The sequence below is a fragment of the Mustela putorius genome, unplaced genomic scaffold (genome assembly GCF_011764305.1).
Source record: "Mustela putorius furo isolate JIRA1106 unplaced genomic scaffold, ASM1176430v1.1 tig00000508_pilon_pilon_pilon, whole genome shotgun sequence".
Taxonomy (NCBI): Eukaryota; Metazoa; Chordata; class Mammalia; order Carnivora; family Mustelidae; genus Mustela; species Mustela putorius.
The window spans coordinates 8,051,961-8,071,362 of NW_025421402.1; the positions used below are offsets into that span (position 1 = coordinate 8,051,961).

General features: G+C 34.1%; 1 non-coding gene across 1 annotated transcript; it reads left to right on the forward strand.

The window, feature by feature from the left end:
- Window positions 1–8,762: 8,762 nt before the first annotated feature.
- On the forward strand, window positions 8,763–8,947 carry LOC123392354. The gene has a single exon (XR_006607088.1). It is a non-coding gene; the product is annotated as a U2 spliceosomal RNA (small nuclear RNA).
- The last annotated feature ends 10,455 nt before the right edge of the window (window positions 8,948–19,402 follow it).

Here is a 19,402-nt window from a genome sequence, read left to right on the forward strand (position 1 = left end):
CATCTAATGCTCAAACTAGACAAATTTATCCGTTTCAACATTGGAAGAAAACAGTACTGAGTTGGATTTATTAAGAAATGCACATTATTGATTGATGTAAGGTATAAGTATGGACATATATTCAGTATAGGTGATTTAATAATCTATATCTTGAATTATATCAACCTTTACTATGGTCCCAAATCTTCTGGCTGTTGTGAATTCAATAGGAAGACATAGCTCTAGTTAAAATTATTCATTTTTGCAGAATATTTGAAGTAAGAAAAATAGGTCGTCATTTTTTTGTTGTCATTCAGTATTTGTCATAAAACAGGTTTTTGAAAAGAATTTTTTTCTTGCAAATAAACTTATTAATCTGTCTAATCAGATGTTGTTTTATAACTTGGTTAATTTTTATTTATCGATCACACAAAATGCGTAAAGAAAATTTTTCTAACCCCTCACTATTAAGTTCTGTTTTTGTGTATCTATAGTGTGTGAACTTGCCCTGTCTTTAGCCCTCTTACAATATATTGAAATTACCTATTTTCTTGATTTTATTACTACCTGTGCTACATGCTTCTTGAGGAAAGAGGTCTGCCCTTGTTCACGACTGAAATGTTGACATAAATATACACTCAATACCTGTTGAAGAAATACTATTTTTAAATACAAAACTAAAATTGATTATGACTTATTTTTAATTTTAATAGCATCAATTCAGATATTTTCAGTGCAGGAAACATGGTTGGTGATGGAGGTGCAAAAAAGAATGTTACATTAGATCTGTGTTCAGGATGCTCACACTCTAGCGACATGAAACTACAAATGAAGTTTAGAGCCCAACTCTAATAATTAGCTCATTCTAGGTGACTTGTAACATCCACTGCAATGTATTCACCCCAGATTGTCTGTTTCCTGTGGTTCCCTAATTATGTTATATGGTAACCTTAGTAGAAGATTTCACATCCATTAGATAACAGGCCTGATGTAAAATTAAGAAAAAGATTTAGTAAAATAAAGGATACTTGGCAAGATAATGTGCTTCTCCTGATTTATAAACCAATTAATCTTGATTGAACATCTTGGTAACATTTCATCCTGTTTGTCACTCCATTTTACAAATATAAGGAGTTCATTTGGAAATATTTTGTTGATCCCTGCTGGGTTTAAAACTTCAATTAAGTGACTACCATTCTATTTTTTATGAGAACTAGCTTAACTCCTTCAATTTCTCTTCATAATTCACATCTCTGAGAGTCGGAACATATTGGCTGGAATAATTTTGTGTCCCAGGAGGAGCAATTACATATTTTCTCATGTGACTGATACTGAATGTATGTCTATGGGTGAGCCGTATCCGGTGCTTTGTAATTCCTTTCATTTCATTTATATTCATCTGGGATGGGAGCCAGATTTCTCTTGGCTTCCACGCTCATTTGTGGTTAGACAGTAGAGAAGCCTCCCCCACCCACTTCTGTAGTTGTATGCTTCCCAGCTACGCACCTTCTTTTTGCGATATTTTCTGTCACTATCTATTATACACCGGGAATACATTTTCTATATTATGTTTACCCAGCAACTTCCCCATTCCATTACTTACAAATGTTAAGTTCATCCGAATCTTTTTTAAATAGCCTAGATTTGAAACTACTAATTAAAACCTCTTAAGATAAAAAGTTGCCGAGAGGCCATATTTTGGAAACATTATGTTTACTATGTTTGTCAAAAATTTACATACTATTGATATGCTCCATTTATCTTGGCATCTGTTACCCAACTTCTTAACTATAAATGAACACATTTTAACTTTCACTGGCTGTTCTCCCTTGCAAACAGTAATGGCTGGTCTCGGGATCTCCACTTTATAGGGTAACATGCCATTTTCATCTTTAATTTGAGTATGGCAGGGCTGTTATTTGTATATGCCAAGTTTTTTATGTGTGTGTCCTTTGCAAAAGGGTGATAAGTTTGAAGAACATTCTTACACTCAGAAATTATAACATCAAGGAAAAAAAATGTTATCAAACAGTTACCAAAGCCTATGGATTTAAAAGAAATTAAAAATATTCTCTTGTATAAATGTCCTGTTCCTGATACTTTCACCAGATAACTGGATGGATGGATGCAGTATTTTTTTTTCTTGTTCTCTGCTTCAATTTGACTCTGTCTTCACAATATGCATTTCTCCAAGTCCAGCTTTTCCAGTGTAAGTCATTTGTAGATGGACTAGTTGCATGCATGGCAGTACTTACAGATTTTTTTAAATCAGTTTATAGCCCGATTCTTATTTATCTCTTTTTAAACTAACTCAGATCACCATACTAACTTTGGCATATCTTGCATTATATTCATTGTTGATTAAAGTCTAGTATTTGTGGTTTATATATGACAGTTTCTAAATGTATTGTACATTTCTAGTTTTTGAATGAAGCCTTGAGGAACCAAGACTCTGTAGTGCACTCCAATGACTACAAAAGTGCTCTCTGCCCAAACTAGTCCAGCAATAATGCACAGCTAATAAGCTAACAGATCCATGAAATTATGCTTCTCAGACCATAAATAGCAAAAGCTCATCAACCTGCTATAAATCACTGTCTTAATAAATGCATTAATTATATAATTGAATATGTTAAAAGTATTAGCACACACACATATATGCAATATGAACATCTAAAGAAACATTAAACAGGGTGCCTGGGTGGTTCAGTTGGTTAAGCGTCTGCCTTCAGCTCAGGTCCTGATCCCAGGGTCCTAAGATCTAGTCCCTCACTGGACTTCCTACTCAGAGGGGTATCTGCTTCTCCCTCTGCCTGTAGCTCCTCTTTCTCTCTCTCTCCCTCTGATAAATAAATAAACAAAATCTTAAAAAAAAAAAAGAAATATTCTTTAAAACAAGCAAACACGCACTTACTCATAACATCTCATTTAATAGATGGGAGAATACCACTATCTTTGGAGCCCATTAAGGCCCTTAAGTGATTGCAATTTCCTGAAAAGAATTGCCTGCTTTCCTGAATATTTTATTAATCATTATATTTTTCTTTATACTTTTACCATACAGGTATACTTATCTTAATAATATATCTAAAAGATAGTGTGTGGGGGACACCTGGATGGCTTGGTTGGTTAAGCGTCTGCCTTCAGCTCAGGTCATGACCTGGAGTCCTGAGATAGAACACCCCCCACCCCCTCCTTCTCCCTCTCCATCTGCCTGATGCTCCACCTGCTTGTGCGCTCTCTCTCTCTCTCTGTGTCAAATAAATAAATAAAATGTTTTTTAAAAAAATAAAATATTGTGTGGATTCATATGCGGCTATTATTTCTTCAATGTTTTCTCTCTGAGAGCAAACATGTTATTTTATATTACCGTAACTCACCTGATTTTATTACTAGTAATAAGCCATAATTCATTTATTTTTTGTGACAGGCATTTCATTTGTTCCCAGATTTTTGCTATTACAAATACTAATGACGTGAAAATTCTCACCTGTGCATGTGTGTAAGGGTTTATTCTGTAAGTAGAGTGGTTGGATCATAACGGGTGTTTGTATTACAGTAAACTACAATACTGTACAGTTTACCGTATAACTTGGAAACTCTTAATTGGATCAATTGACATTCCCATCAGCACTACATGAGAGTTCTTATTCCTCATCTTCATCATCACAGAACATTTTCAGCCTCTTAATTTTGCCAATATGACTACAACAAAATTATGGGTTAAACTTTTTTTATCTTGTTTACTAATAGTGTCAATATTTTCTATTTTCCAAATAATTTTGTTTCCTCTACTTTGAAAAGTGTTTTTTATGTATTTTATCTATAATGATATTATATTATTATATTATATTTATATGCATATATAATTTATAATATTGTATTATATCTATGATAGATATCTATTTTATGTATTTTATCAATTGCTTTTATTTGTTATGCTTTCAACTTATAGAAGTTCTTTATAATTGCTGGATTATTGCTTGCTTATATATTATGCAAATACCTTCTCCTATTTTGTCTATATTTTCATCCCTGTTTTCTTGTCTTTTAATAAACAGAAATTCTTATTTTTTTCTGTCATGGTGTTGATGTGTCTTTTAAAAGAAATTCTTTCCATGAGATCATAAAGGTATTCTAATACATTTTCTTCTGAAAGTTTGGGAATTGTCTTTTTTATGTGTAAATCTTTCTTTCATCAATAATTCATTTTTTGTATGTCTGGCAACATAAAGAGGATCCATTTTAATATCCTCCCCAAATAATTTTCTACTGTTCAACAGTTTATACTATTTCCAATTATTTTCACTGTTATCTTTCCATATAAGAATCTGTATCAGGGCTTAATATTCTGTTGCTCACTGTAACACCCTAGTTTCAGGTAAATATCCAGAGATTTAACACCCCAGTATCAGGTAAATATCCAACAATCTTATTGCATATCCCTTTATAAAATATCATGATAGCAGAAGAAATGGTTTTTTGAACATTTTATACTTCTGTGTTTGTGTCTTGGTTCTACTGGTTTCTTTATATTCAACATACATTTTAGAATAAGCTTTTCATGTGTTTTTCCATAAAAAATATTTTAGAGATTTTTAATCCAATTTTTTGTATCAGTAGATTAACTGAAGAGAATGGATATCATAATGATACTTGATCTTCATATCCATGAATATATAAATGCATTGATTTATTTGGATATTATTTAATATTTAAACCAAGATTTATAATTTTCTACATAGATCTCATACACATCTAGTCTTAGACTTATTCCTACATTAAGTAATTTATTTTCTTTCGGACTGTAGTTTTACTCACTATTCCATGTAGATGCAATTTATCTTATATCTGGGTATATTGCTTAACATTTTATTGACTATATTGTATTTTTGACATTAGTGATATTTTCTGAAATTCATGATGAATTTATTTTTTTCTTTCAAACTCATTCGTCACCTTATTGAGTTGAATATACTTTCTAGTAAAATGATGACTAGAATTGCTGACAGTGGATATTTTAGTATTACTGCTGATTTTAAAGCAAAGATTTTGACTTTTGAGCATTCAGCATATTTCTTGCCAATTCATCCATAGATTCCCATTTTTACAGTCTGTATGTTTCATTCTATTCCTAGTTTGGTACAAGTATTCAACACAATTTTTAATTTTTTTTAACAATGCATCTATTCAGATGAATATATAGGTTTTTTCTCCTTTACTGTGTTTATATAGTAAGTCATATATTTTCTAACATTGAACTAACATTGCATTTCTAGAATAGACACATAAAAAATTTTGGACGTTATTCATTTAATTTGTTAATAATATTTTGTTTAGAAATTTTATATATTTATTAGTATTCAGTTTATACTGAAATTATAAAATAACAAGCTTTTTTCATTCTCTAAAAATGTTTGAAAAGTCTTTAAAATATGTATTCCTTGAGTGGTTATTAGAATTCCCTAAGAAAATCCTGTGGTTTATGTTTTCTTTTTAGGGAAAAATACTATTTTAATTTATTTGTTATAGATTGGATTTTCTGTTTCATTCTGTGTCAAGTTTATTACTTTTTTTTGTTGTTCATTTTGCCTATTGCATAGTGCTGTTTGCAATATCATCCAAATTATTTCTGCAACAATTACACCATTCTGTTTTCTTTTCCGTTGCTAATATTGGAATATTGTTTATTGTTCTCCTTTCTTTGCACTTAACTATTTGATTGCTTGTAAATGTTGTCTTTTCAAGGAACAAAATTGTGCTTACTGATTCCATATATTTTATTTCAATAGTTTTTACTGTGTTTTGCTCTTATGGTTAACATTTTCCTACTTCTGTTTCATTTAGTCTTATTCTAACTTTTTTGTCTGAGTGCAAAATTGATTTCTATTCATCTTTCCTTTTTAATTAAATATATGTTTTATTTTGTACAAAATACCACTTCAGCTTCAATAGGGAAGTTTCAATGTGCAGGATTTTCATTATCATTAAATCATATTATTATTTCTTCTAGGGGTTACGTATAAGAGTGGCTTTATTTTTTTCTAACTTCATGACATGGCTGCTTACTAATAATCTCTTGATACCAATGACCAACTTAACTGCATTTGATTAAGAATGTGCTCCTTAAGATACTGATACTTGTGAATATCATGAGGCCTGATTTACTGCCTTGTAGCTGATCAGTTTTTGTCAATATGCTATGTTTACTTGAAAATGGCATACTTTCCGTGTGCTTCGAAGGCTCAGCCATCTGACTTTTGAGCTCAGTTTTCAGTCTTAATCTCAGGAGGATGAGTTCAAGCCCTGTGCTGAGCTCCTTGCTGGGTATGGAGGGTATTTAAAAAAAAAAAAAGAAAGAAAAGGAAAAAAAAGAAAAGAAAATAATATACTTTCTACATTTGTTCGTTGCCATGTTCCATCAATATTCATTATATCAGAAAGAGATTATGTTGAGTGAAATAAGTCAAGCAGAGAGAGTCAATTATCGCATGGTTTCCCTTATTTGTGGAGCATAAGGAAGAACACGGAGGACATGGGGAGATGGAGGGGAGGAGGGAGTTGGGGGAAACTGGAGGGGGAGATGAACCATGAGAGACTGTGGACTCTGAGAAACAAACTGAGGGTTTTGGAGGGGAGGAGGGTGGGAGGTTGGGTGACCCTGGTGGTGGGTATTATGGAGGGCATATATTGCACGGAGCACTGGGTGTGGTGCATATACAATGGATTCTGGAACACTGAAAAAAAATTTAAAAATAAATACAAATTTTAAAAGTATTCATTATATCAAGATTTTGTTTAGTTAAAATCTTCTATATCTCTACTAATTTTTAACAGCTTGTTAATATCCCTGACTCAGATTAGTTCTTTTTTCCTGGCATTTCTACAGTATTAAGTAACTGTAATGCTTTTATTAGGTATATTCATATTTATAGTTAATCTCACTTTAATTCTTAACAGTACTCCTTGAAGTATTTGTTCTACATGAACATAAATGTACTATCAACATCTTTAATATTTTTTATTTTTGCATTTTTTAAATTTCAAATTCTAAGTGTTTTTATGGTAAGTTTTAGGACCTAAACTTACCCCCTTGCAAAAAAGCATATAACTATTTTTCATTTGAGTTAAATAATAATTTGTTACCTGGATCTTCTATTCATTTTAAATAGTTGAATTCAAATATATTAGGATCCATTCCTACAATGTATTTTATTTATTTTCTGTTTTATTTTCTATCTGTTTGGTTTTTTGACATTTCTTTTGTTGCTTAGCATGTATGTGTGTTTGGGTGTGTATATGTGTGTGCTGTTGTGTCTTGTCATATTTTAATGTTACTTATACCACTCTAATTCTATTTCATGTTACTATTTTGGATATTATATCCATTTTTTTTTTACCTTATGATGTATATTATGTTAAAATGTTAGTAACCTTCTCCACATTATATAAGAAACCCAGAATTTGTTAACTCAAATATTCCTCCTGACATTTTTTTCACTTTAGTTCTACAATGACTTGTAAAGCCAAGTATCAGATACAATGATTGTTTCATACACACAAAAACAGTTTTGATTTACCAACATGATTATATTTTTTCAACACTAATTCTTCCAGTTGAGACCTTTATTGTAGAATTTTTATTTCTATCTGAAGTTCATTCTTTAGAAGTTTCCTTAGCAATTGTCTACTGTTAATAAATTTCTCAGCTCTTGTTTGTATGAAAATGTTTAATTTTACTTAATTTTTAATTGGTAATTTCATATAGTGTACGATACTAGAATAGCTTTCAAATATTTTGAAGCTATTATTCCATTACTTTTACATATTTTTTGGATTAAGAAAATATACAATGGAGAAAAATTATTTGTATGCCTTTTAACATTCTAGCTATCTTCTTTTACCTGTAGACTCAAGCTATCATCATGTCTCACCTGGTTTCCTATGATAAAATTCTAACTGGTCTCCCTTTACCCTCCCTGCCCACTTTTTTCCCCATAGCACATTATCCATTATAACATAGTAGCTGAATTGATTCCTTTCAAAGTATAAGATAAGTCACTTCCCTTCTTAGAACCCTCCATAGAGCTGTCCTTTTTATGCTGAGTCAAAGCAAAATTATGACAAAGAACCGGCCCCACCTGGCCTGGCTCCATTAACTGTCTGACCCTAAATTCCCTTTATTCTCTCTTTTGCTAACTTGGCTCCAGGCACACTGGCCTTCCTGCTGTTCCTTTACCAAGGAGGATATACTCCAAGCTTAGTGTGTTTTTACTCATTTTTACTTCTTCATAGAAAAAAAAATTTCCAGATATTCATTGTTTAACTCCTTCATTGCATTCAAGATTTTCCTCAGATGTTCATTTCAGACTACTGTCTTCACAACCTCATTTGAAATGAAAAGCCTTCCCCTTAGCACTCCCAGTGGACCTGACTCTGCCTTAATGTTATAATACTAAGAGCCTTATAAAAATACAATGCCCTCATTCATGGTGCATATTATTTATTTTCTACTCTCTCTTTCTACAATGTAAGCTCCCTGAGGGCAAATTTTATCAATTTGATAATGTCGCCCTGTGTCTTAAGCAATGCCTGGCATGTAGGATGTGGTCATTAATTTGTTGAATAAATTTATGAATGTCGGGATACAACTTTTATCTGTTTTTTGTTTGTTTGTTTGTTTGTTTGTTTTTTCCACAATTAGAGCCACTCAAGGTATTTCACTACAACACTGAATTTTGAATCACGGCCAAAAAAATTCCCATCAACAAACTCTTCCCCTCATCGCTTCTCGGTCTTTTGGCTAAGATCAAGTGTAGTATCTGTTCTTATCATTTTAACAAACTCTTTCCTTATCACTTTATATCCCCTCACCCCTCCAATCCAATACCATCAAAATACAGTTTCAGTTCTTTAGGCTAAACATTAGCCGGGTCCTGCACTTCCTTTAGTGTGTAAGGTATGTGTTTCTAGAAAAGGAATTGCTCTTTTCTGCATGGCCTTCAGTTAAAACTGCTGGCTGGGAACAGATAGAAGTAGTGTTGGTGGAGGAGAGGAGGAAAGTAAACACCTTGAAATAGCTTGGCTTTATATTTTTCCTGGCATGAGTTGTCTGTTTTCCTCTACAAAGGCAGCGGGGACCACTTCTGCTAGCTAGTAACATTCAGGTGAATTTGGGGATTCAAATGCTTTTGATCATTGCCATGCTGTGTTTCAGTGACCTACGGGTCCCCTATGAAGGCTCTGACTTACACATAGGAGGATATTTTGACTGAAAATTTTGTCTCATTTGCAGTTCTGTCACCCTCATTATCAGTTTCTAAGCATGATTTTTGGCAAAGTCAGCCCCACAGCTGCAGGAGATGCGCATCTCCTTTAATGCTGTCATTGAGGCTCTCTGGCATTCAGAGCACTCTGTTACTGGGCAACCAACTGTCTTTTGCTTGTTTTTTTTTTTTTTTTTAAACAAAGTTTTAATATGTTCAGAAGACATATCTGAAAAAAAAAAAAAAGAGAATTAAGAAGGAAGGGGACTGGAGACAAAGAAGAGAAAGATGAAAAATTAGAAATGCTATACAGAACTGGCCACGGCTTCTTAACAAGTGCCTTCCAAGAAGCTTCTTTGGATAGGCATGAAAGAGTTTTCTTTGTGTTAGAACATACTGATAGGAAAGGGGAAGATTTTGTCTGCTAGTTCCGTCTCATCCATTGTCCATGTGGTATACACATTTCAAGGTCGCTCTGCAGCATCTCATAATATAAGTCTTTTGGAATGCAAGGAGAATATCCAATTGGAAAAAAAATCCCACTCTCATGTTCCTTAATTTTCCTCTATTTTAGGTTTCGTCATCAGCCTTCTCTAGGAAGACATTAGGAACGCAGAGCATTAGCTTCCCATCCATTGTGTCTAACTGGGTAAGTGTGACGGCTCAGAACTCTCCACATGACATGACTATGTTCAGGGCTCCCTCATCCACATCTGTGATATATGCAGAGGTAGCCCAGGTTTGTATTTTATGGCTTTACAATAAACTATAGTTTTTATTCCTAGTCACAGCCTCAGTTTCTAAATGTCTAAATAATGATAGAAAATATTAAGAAAAAGACAATTAATTTGTTCACGAACCAACTGAATCCTTTAACTGGTTCTTCTTTCATGTTATGTGCAGTGATAAAAGGTTGACCCAGAACATCCATAGAGTCTGCCTTCATGGAGGTTGAATGTGGGTGAGCAAGGTAGAGAGAAATCAAATTATCCAACAAAAGAATTACATTTATAACTCTTTTAGATGTTACAAGAGGAAGAGCTCATTGTGATCTCAGTATAAAGACATTTGGTATGTAATAATAACTATGATTTAGTTTTAACTGTGTTTCCAACACTATTCAAAACATTTTATTTTTATTTTTTAAGATCTTAAAAAATATTTTATTTATTTATTTTTAAAGATTTTATTTATTTGTTTGACAGAGAGAGATCACAAGTAGGCAGAGAGGCAGGCAGAGAGAGAGGGGGAAGCAGGCTCCTTGCTGAGCAGAGAGCTTGATCCCAGGACTCTGGGATCATTACCTGAGCCAAAAGCAGAGGCTTTAACCCACTGAGCCACCCAGGTGCCCCTATTCCAAACATTTCAGATGTATTAGCTTTTTAATCCTCAGAACAACCATATATGAAAAAAAACTAAAATACAGAAATGTTAATGTATTTACCCAAGGCCACAAAGTGAGTAAGTGGCTTAACTAGAAACAAATTCCATATGTTTGGGGCCAGAGCCTGAGTTCTTAACAACAACCCAATATTGCATTACATCTGGTTGATGGCATCAGTGGAAGTCTTTTTGAAAAATAATGGATCTGAAAGATGAAGAGCAAGTATTTAGTAACAGAATGGGATAATATATTTTAGGCAGTAAAAATATTATGTGTAAAGTCCATTAGAATAGAAGAAAGTAAGGTATTTTAAAAGAACTTGAAGGAAGAACAGCTGGGTTTGAGATATATCAATAGAATATGTTGCAAGATAGAGCTGGGAGATTTAAGCTCCATTAGAGTATCTCTTGAATAATGCACAGCTCTTAAAAGCTTGTTCTTCTAGTTACGGCTTCCAAACCTATGTTTTACTGCTACTTATTTACATCTGTTTTTAACCTCCAAGTAATCGTTACATTACAACCTCCAAATAATCATTATCATTATTGATCTTGGTCAACGTATTTGCTCTCACCCTTTTTTCTCAAGATCCCTAACTGCATTCCACCCCTACATATTTTTTCCATTAATGATATCTTTAAATATTTCCTTCAAATACCAACGGTGGTTATTAAGAACCAAGACCTTATTTTTTAACTTAACCTAGAATGATATTTTAGTACTGTAAACAATTCTAGATTGAATCTCAAAACCTTTACCCCAGACTCATGTGGGCAGTAAAATCCAAGCCATTACTCTGGATCCAGCAACTCCCCAGGGTAGTTGAAGAGTCATTAGCTCATGAGTCAGAGCTATGGTTCTCAGCTCTTTATTTTCTTTTGAAATATGGGAATTTCTTCATCTTTTCTAAATTCCAGGCATGCACTTCAACAGACATTTTTATTATATTTTATCTATGTTATATGTTTTTGAGCATTATAACAAAGCCTAGCGCTTCACATTACAGGCATTGCAATTCTCAGCGATGTGACTTTAGTGAAGCTAAATCATGCCTAAGTAGTTACAACAATGTCACTGAGATTATACTTCCATATAAAAAGATATTGAAAGATGTAACATGTTAACACTTTGATAAATCTTTTCAAAATTCTCTCTCCTAAGATATTAAAATTGGGAATTAGCATGATAAATTCAGGATTATTGAAACTGCTCCTCAAATCCTGCTCCCAAATCCTCCTCTCATCCCTAATTGTAACAAGAACACATTTGATAAAGTTAATTCATGTATCAAGACCCACAAGATGAAGGCTGCCCCATGAGCCTGTCGCATGTCACCAAGCTAAATGTAAGTCAGCTTGTACTTACAAAAAAACCACTTCCCTGTCAAGGAAACCTAACATCAAGCACAATCTCTTCAATTTTATTGCCCACCCCATTTCTGAACATTTTTCAGAGTTTGTGAGAAGAATTTTTCTACAGATCTTGCCCCATATGTCCAATTCTCCCCCCCACCTTTATTGATATATAATTGGCATATAAGATTGTTTAAGATATATATATGTGATATATAGATATATATGTGTATGCGTGTGTGGGTGTTTACTATAGATATAAATTGAAATGATTAACACAATAAGGTTACTTGACATATCCATCATCTCATATGGTTATCTTTCTTTTTCCCCCCATGGTGAGAACTTCTAAAACCTACTTTATTAGCAACTTTCACATGTACAACACAGGTATTGTTAACTATTGTCACCATGCTGTACATTAAATCCCCCAAACTTATTGATCTTGAAACTGGAAATTTCTACCCTTTAATCAATAAATTATTGTATTGGTTTACTCAATACTGTGTAATTTCTTGGAAGTGATAAAGTAACTGATATACTTTACTTTTACTTTTAGTATTATACTTATCAGATGGAGCTATTTTGAATTTCTCAATAAATGCATTTACAAGTTTATATGAACTATTTGTGACTTATAGTAACTGGGGCCCTATAAAATTATTTTATAAGGTAAATCATGAGGAAAAAAAGGAAGAAAAATAGAAATTATGAGTTCTATGGTGTAAACACTACTTTTTAGAACTAATTAATAAAGATTGGCATAAGATAAAATCATAAAATTGTTATTTTAGGTATTGAGCTATATCACTTTGAAGTAAAAAGTGCTACCATGTTACCATAAATGGTGAAGTGAATTATTTTGTGTCAAATTCCAACTCCACATTGAAAGAAGTAAGTCATGTTAGCAGAAATCAAATGACACTAAGTACTAAGTTAAATTGTGCCTATCCTTTGACCTTACATTTCTTGTTTCATTATAATAACATGGGGATCTACAGAATTTCCTCTAATCCTATTTAAGAAACTTCTCTAAGGGGATGCCTGGGTGGCTCGGTGGGTTAAGCCTCTGCCTTCGGCTCAGGTCATGATCTCAGGGTCCTGGGAGAGAGCCCACATCGGGTTCTCTGCTGGGCAGGGAGCCTGCCTCCTCCTCTCTCTCTCTCTCTCCTTCTCTGCCTACTTGTGATCGCTCTCTCTGTCAAATAAATAAAAGCTTAAAAAAAAAAAAAAAACTTCTCTTGAAAAATCATCCATATTTGAAGGCATAGTGCCTTCATTTATTTTCCTTTGCTTATATAAGTAATAGGTCATAAGTATTTAATTTTCTCTCAAAGGGACATAATCTTATAGACAATGAAAGTGAAATTTATAAAAATCTCAAAATACCTAAATGTTACACTTTTTTTTTTCTGAGAAGTATTTTCTTCTTATTAACATATAATGTATTATTAGCCCCAGGGGTACAGGTCTGTGAATCATCAGACTTACACACTTCACAGCACCCACCATAGTGCACACCATTCCCAATATCCATAACTTAACAACCTTCTCCCTACCCACCCCCCCACAACCCTTAGTTTGTTTTGTGAGATTAAGAATCTCTTATGATTTGTCTCCCTCCTGATCCCATCTTATTTCACTCTTTCCTTCCCTACACACCAACCCCCCCACGTTGCCTTTCAAACCCCTCATATCAGGGACATTGTATGATAATTGCCTTTCTCTGATTGACTCATTTAGCTCAGCATAATACCCTCTAGTTCCATCCATGTTGTTGCAATTGGCAAGATTTCATTTCTTTTGATGGCTGCATAGTATTCCATTGTATATATGCCACTTTTTCTTTATCCATTCATCTCCTGATGGAAATCTAGGTTTTTTCAGATAGTTTGGTTATTGTGGACATTGCTGCTATAAACATACAGGTGCACATGGTCCTTCAGATCACTATATTTGCATCTTTAGGGTAAATACCCAGTAGCGCAATTGCTGAGTCATAAGATAGCTCTATTTTCAACTTTTTGAGGAACCTCCATATTGTTTTTCAGAGTGGCTGCACCAGCTTGCATTCCCACCAACAGTGTAAGAGGGTTCCCCTTTCTCTGCATCCCTCCAGCATCTGTCATTTCCTGACTTGTTAATTTTAGCCATTCTGACTGGTGTGAGGTTGTGTTTCATTGTGGTTTTGATTTGTATTTCTCTGATGCTGAGTGATATGGAACACTTTTTCATGTGTCTTTTGGCCATCTGGATGTCTTTTTTGCAGAAATGCCTGTTCATGTCCTCTGCCCATTTCTTGATTGGATTATTTTTTCTTTGGGTGTTCAGTTTGATAAGTTCCTTATAGATTTTGGATACTAGCCCTTTATCTGATATGTTGTTTGCAAATATCTTCTCCCATTCTGTCAGTTGTCTTTTGGTTTTGTTGACTGTTTTCTTTGCTGTGCAAAAGCCTTTTGATCTTGAAGTCCCAATAGTTCATTTTTGCTCTTGCTTCCCTTGCGTTTGGTGATGTTTCTAGGAAGAAGTTGCTGCAGCTGAGGTCGAGGAGGTTGCTGCCTGCATTCTCCTCAAAGATATTGATGGATTCCTTTCTCACATCAAGGTCTTTCATCCATTTGGAGTCCTATTTTTGTGTGTGGTGTAAGGAAATGGTCCAATTTCATTTTTCTGCATGTGGCTGTCCAATTTTCCCAATACCATTTGTTGAAGAGAGTGTCTTTTTTCCAATGGACATTCTTTCCTAATTCGTCAAAGATTAGTTGACCATAGAGTTGAAGGTCTATTTCTGGGCTCTCCATTTTGTTCCATTGATCTATGTGTCTGTTTTTGTGCCAGTACCATTCTGCCTTGATGATGACAGCTTTGTAATAGAACTTGAAGTCTGGAATTGTGATGTCACCAACTTTGGCTTTCTTTTTCAACAATCCTCTGGCTATTTGAGGTTTTTTCTGGTTCCTTTTAAATTTTAGAATTATTTGTTCCATTTCTTAGAAAAAAATGGATGGGATTTTGATAGGGATTGCATTAAATGTGTATTTTGCTTTAGGTAGTATAGACATTTTCACAATATTTTCTCTTCTAATCCATGAGCACAGAACATTTTTCCATTTCTTTGTGTCTTCCTCAATTTATTTCATGAGTACTTTATCGTTTTCTGAGTACAGATTCTGTGCCTCTTTGGTTAGGTTTATTACATGGTATCTTGTGGTTTGGGGTATAATTGTAAATGGGATTGACTCCTTAACTTCTCTTTCTTCTGTCTTGTTGTGTATGTATAGAAATGTAACTGATTTCTATGCATTGATTTTATATCCTGACACTTTACAGAATTCCTGTACAAGTTCTAGTAGATTTGGAATGGAGTCTTTCAGATTTTCCACATAAAGTATCATACCATCTGTAAAGAGTGATAGTTTGACTTCTTTGCTGATTTGGATGTCTTTAATTTCTTTTTGGTGTCTGATTGCTGAGGCTAGGACTTCTAGTACTACATTGAATTCAGTGTGATAATAGGCATCCCCGCTATCTTCCTGAACTTAGTGGAAAAGCTATCAGTTTTTCTCCATTAAGAATGACATTTGCTGTGGGTTTTTCATAGATGGCTTTGATGATATTGAGGTATGTGCCCTCTATCCCTATACTGTGAAGAGTTCTGCTCAAGAAAGGATGCTGTATTTTGTCATTTGGTTTTTCTGCATCTATTGAAAGTTCCCTATGGTTCTTATTCTTTCTTTTATTCATGTATTGTATCACATTGATTGATTTGCAGTTGTTGAACCAAACTTGAAGCCCAGGAATAAATCCCCCATGGTAGTGGTGAATAATCCTTTTAAAGTACTGTTGGCTCTTATTGGCTAGTATTTTGTTGAGAATTTTTGCATCTGTGTTCATCAGGGATATTGGTCTGTAATTCTCCTTTTTGATGGTGTCTTTGTCTGATTTTGAGATCAGGGTAATCCTGGCCTCATAAAATGAGTTTGGAAGTTTTCCTTCCATTTCTATTTTTTGGAACAGTTTCAGAAGAATAGGAACTAATTCTTCTTTAAATGTTTGGTAGAATTCCTCTGGGAAGCCATCTGACCCTGGGCTCTTGTTTTTTGGGAGAGTTTTGATAACTGCTTCAATCTCCTTACTGGTTATGGGTCTGTTCAGGTTTTTCATTTCTTCATGGTTCAGTTTTGGTAGTTTATATGTCGCTAGGAATGTATCCATTTCTTCCAGATTGTCAAATTTGCTGGCATGTAGTTGCTCATAATATGTTTTTATAATTGTTTGTATTTATTTAGTGTTGGTTGTGATCTCTCCTCTTTCATTCATGATTTTATTTATTTAGGTCCTTTCTCTTTTCTTTTTGATAAGACTGGCCAGGGCTTTATCAATCTTATTAATTCTTTCAAAGAACAAGCTTCTAGTTTCATTGATTTGTTCTATTGTGTTTTGTTTGTTTGTTTGTTTCTATTTCATTGATTTCTTCTCTGATCTTTATTATTCCTCTTCTCCTGGGTTTAGGCTTTCTTTCTTGTTCTTTCTCCAGCTCCTTTAGGTGTAGGATTAGGTTGTGTATTTGAGAACTTTCTTGTTTCTTATGATTGCAATATATTCTCTCTCAGGACTGCTTTGCTGTATCCCACAGATTTTGAACAGTTGTGCTTTCATTATCATTTGTTTCCATGAATTTTTTCAACTCTTTAATTTCCTGATTGACTGTATTCATTCTTTAGTAGGATGCTCTTTAGCTTCCATATATTTGGGTTCTTTCCAAATTTCCTCTTGTGATTGAGTTCTAGCTTCAGAGCATTGTGGTCTGAAAATATGCAGGGAATGATCCCAATCTTTTTGTACCAGTGGAGACCTAATTTGTGACCCAGGATGTGCTCTATTCTGGAGAAAATTCCATGTGCACTAGAGAATAATGTATGTTCTGTTGTTTTGGAATAGAATCTTCTGAATATATCTGTGATGTCATGTGATCCAGTGTGTCATTTAAGGCCTTTATTTTCTTGTTGATCTTCTGCTTGGATGATCTGTTTATTTCAATGAGGGCAGTGCTAAAGTCCCCTACTATTATTGTATTATTGTCAATGTGTTTCTTTGATTTTGGTATTCATTGGTTTATATTGTTGGCTGCTTCCATATTAGGGACATAAATATTTAAAATTGTTAGGTCTTCTTGTTGGACAGACCCTTTTGAGTATGATATGGTGTCCTTCATCATATCTTATTATAGCCTTTGGCTTAAAAATCTAATTTATCTGATGTAAGGATTGCTACCCCAGCTTTCTTTTGATGTCCATTAGCATGGTAAATTGTTTTCCACCCCTCACTTTAAATCTGGAGGTGTCTTTGGGTCTAAAATGAGTTTCTGTAGATGGCATATTGATGGATTTTTTTAAATCCATTCTGATACCCTGTGTCTTTTGATTGGGGCATTTAGCCCATTTATATTCAGGGTAACCATTGAGAGATATAAATTTAGTGCCATTGTATTGCCTGTAAGGTGATTGTTACTGTATATTGTCCCTGATCCTCTCTGGTCTGCTACTTCTAGGCTCTCTCTTTGCTCAGAGGATCCCTTTCAATATTTCTGTAGAGCTGGTTTGGTGTATACAAATTCTTCTGGTTTTTGTTTGTCCTGGAAGTGTTTTATCTCTCCTTCTATTTTCAATGATAGCCTACCGGGATATAGCATTCTTGGCTGCATATTTTTCTCGTATAGTGCTCTGAATATATCATGCCAGTTCTTTCTGGCCTGTCAGGTTTCTGTGGATAAGTCTGCTGCCAATCTAATATTTTTTACCATTGTATGTTACAGACTACATTGTCCCAGGATTTTCTGTTTGTCACTAAGACTTGTAAATTTTACTATTGGATGACAGGATGTTGGCTTATTTTTTTTTTTAAGATTTTTATTTATTTATTTATTTGACAGATCACAAGAAGGCAGAGAGGCTGGCAGAGAGAGAGAGGAGGAAGCAGGCTTCTTGCTGAACAGAGAGCCCAATGCGGGACTCTATCCCGGGACCCTGCAATCATGACCTGAGCTGAAGGCAGAGGCTTTAACCCACTGAGCCACCCAGACGCCCTGTGGACCTATTTTTATTGATTTTGAGGGGGTTTCTTTGCACCTCCTGGATTTTGATGCTTGTTCCCTTTGCCATATTAGGGGAATTCTCTCCAATAATTTGTCCAATATACCTTCTGCCCCCTCCCTTTCTTTCTTCTTCTTCTGGAATCCCAATTATTCTAATATTGTTTTGTATTATGGTATCACTTATCTCTCAAATTCTTCCCTCATGGTCCAGCAGTTGTTTGTCTCTCTTTAACTCAGCTTCTTTATTCTCTCTCATTTAATCTTCTATATCAGTAATTCTCTCTTCTGCCTCATTCATCCTAGCTGTAAGAGCCTCCATTCTTTATTGCACCTCATTAATAGCTTTTTTAATTTCAGCTTGGTTAGATTTTACTTCTTTTATTTCTCCAGAAAGGGTTTTTATTTCTCTGGACAGGAGAATACCAATGTCCGTATTGATTAGGTCCCTAGCCTTTGGTACTGTCTCTTGTTTTTTTTTTTTTTTTTTTTTTTGGTGGTGAGTTTTTCCACCTTGTCATTTTATCCAGATAAGAATATAAGAATGAGAGAATGGGGCGCCTGGGTGGCTTAGTGGGATAAAACCTCTGCCTTCGGCTCAGGTCATGATCCCAGGGTCCTGGGATCGAGTCCCGCATCGGGCTCTCTGCTCAATGGGGAGCCTGCTTCCTCCTCTCTCTCTGTCTGCCTCTCTGCCTACTTGTGATCTCTGTCAAATAAATGAATAAAATCTTTTTTAAAAAATGAGAGAATAAAATACTAAAAGAATGGCAAAGTCTCCAGTTAAATGTACGCTAATGAAATCAGAAGAGACCCCAAATCGGGGGAAGAAACAGGGTAAAAGGAAGTTTTTTTTTTAATTAAAAAATAATAATATATAAATATATATGTGTGTGTGTATATATATATTTAATATATTATATATATTTATATATATATATTAGACTAGTGAATAGAATGGAGCCACCACTTGATTTTGGGTATATTTTTGGTCTCTTAGAAGAAACTACCACCCATAATTTTAAAGAAAGAAAAACTTATGTATATACAAAAATAAAGGTTAACATAATGAAGGGATGGAATACGACTGTAAAGAAGAAAACACAAAAAACTTCTAAAAAAGGAATTGATAAGATAAGTTGATTGAGAAAAGAAAGAAAAAGAAAGTGGAGAGAATTTGTTCAGGCTGGAGACCAGGACAAAGCCAAGCACTAGATTTAGGGTACATTTTGATCTATTAGAAGAAATTGTGTCCCAAAATTTTTAAGGAGAAAAAACCCTACATGTACACAAAAAGTAAAGTTAGATACAATGAAGGATAAAATAT